This window comes from Wasmannia auropunctata, unplaced genomic scaffold (assembly GCF_000956235.1).
Source record: "Wasmannia auropunctata unplaced genomic scaffold, wasmannia.A_1.0 LD336106.1, whole genome shotgun sequence".
In the NCBI taxonomy this organism is placed as follows: domain Eukaryota; kingdom Metazoa; phylum Arthropoda; class Insecta; order Hymenoptera; family Formicidae; genus Wasmannia; species Wasmannia auropunctata.
Genome location: NW_012026784.1, coordinates 4,089,501 through 4,091,155, shown reverse-complemented (window position 1 = coordinate 4,091,155; position 1,655 = coordinate 4,089,501). Strand labels below are relative to the sequence as shown.

The window sequence follows — 1,655 nt, the reverse complement described above, 5'->3', positions numbered from 1 at the left end:
CGCGGAGCGCGCGTCTGTAATGTTAGTATAATAAAAAGTAAAATATAGTTGGCAAATTTAATACGTCAAATGTGTATTTTGCAAAACCGAGGCGAAGCCGAGGTTTTTGCAAACGGCGGGGGAGGGGGGGGGCGCGCCCGACTTTTGCAAAACCGAGGCGAAGCCGAGGTTTTGCTGGTCGGGGCGCGCATCAAAAACAAAAACTGTTAATACTGCTATAAGAGCATGAGTTTTGCTATACTACCGGCTACAGAAAATAGCTCGTCAGAGTGCGCTGCAGTTCGAGCAGGCCCTAAAAGTCGCTCTTTCTGGCGTCTCGGGCGGCCAGAATAACCATACTTTCGGCGGGTAGATCAAGAAAAATATATGTATGTTAGATCTCATTAATTAACTAAAGCAGGTTGTATAATTTAAAAATAACAATTAAAGACTAACAGACATAATATGTATATAGGTTTACAATATCTCACGCCTACAATATTCTCGCTGTCTGTCTTATACCTCGTAAAAAAGTTTCCTTGTATAGTTACTTTATAACGTAACAAGTAACATCCTTTTTTCCTCAATAACACGTCAAACTTCTATACTAGTTTTACGATAAAAGTCTCGCATTTAACTTTTCATCAGAATGAGCGGGAAGGTTTACAAGATAGATGGATTAGTTCATTTCGCTATCCAATAAAGCTATGTAAATTACTTTGTCTTCACAAATTTTATGTTCCTTTATTAACTTTTACAAAAAAATGCGCTGCATGCAAAATTTTGTTGAAATTAGATACGTGCAATTATAATAATTATATTGATTATATTAATGTTTTTCTATAAACATTAAGTTTGTATATACGTATATATAATCACATTTGTCGAATCCTTTAAAGTCTACAAATATATCACAAAAGTTACATCAATCTCCGAAGCATAAACATAAAATGAAATTTAATTTTTCCTATCATTCACTTTATTTATTGTGAAAAAATATGTTATCAAGCAACTTCGGAAGATTTATATATTACCCATGTATCTTTGGCATGGTGTCTTTCTCAATCTTTATTTCTAGGCATTCTTACAATTAGTCTAATAAATGGAACGAAATAACGTTCACATTTTTACCATTGATAATAAAAGTTTGCTTTCGCAAAATTTACTAGAAGGACATGTATTTTGTCAAAAAGTTACATATTTGCATATATTAGGTGTATGTTAAATTACGTTGTGATCTTAGATAATGTAAAGAATTCGTTCATGTGATTGCTATTCTCATTTATTAATTATCATAGATTAGACGTAAAATTCTGTCATTTGCTGTGTGAGCAATTGCAAGTTAGCAAGTGATTTTTTTCAATCACGATTCCAATGTTTGTGTGTACGTACTATACGTATATAACTAATTAACAAAAGAAAATTATTAAGCTGTATATACACACACACGCACGCATGCACGCATGCACGCTCGCACGCATGCACGCACGCACGCACGCACGCACGCACGCACGCACGCACGCACGCACGCGCGCACGCGCACACACGCACACACACACGCACACACACACACACACACACACACACACACACACACACACACACACACACACACACACACACACACACACACACACACACTACACACACACACACACTATATATATATATATATA

The 1,655-nt window shown here is 36.1% G+C and overlaps 1 protein-coding gene and 1 long non-coding RNA gene across 3 annotated transcripts in view; one reads left to right on the top strand and one right to left on the bottom strand.

Moving 5' to 3' along the window:
* Positions 1-1,655, bottom strand: part of LOC105452849 (potassium voltage-gated channel protein eag) — a 75,904-nt gene that overhangs the window by 49,102 nt on the left and 25,147 nt on the right. The gene's annotated exons all lie outside the window — the stretch shown is intronic.
* The window catches only part of LOC105452843, an 8,373-nt gene that overhangs the window by 395 nt on the left and 6,323 nt on the right, over positions 1-1,655 (top strand). The window lies entirely within an intron of this gene.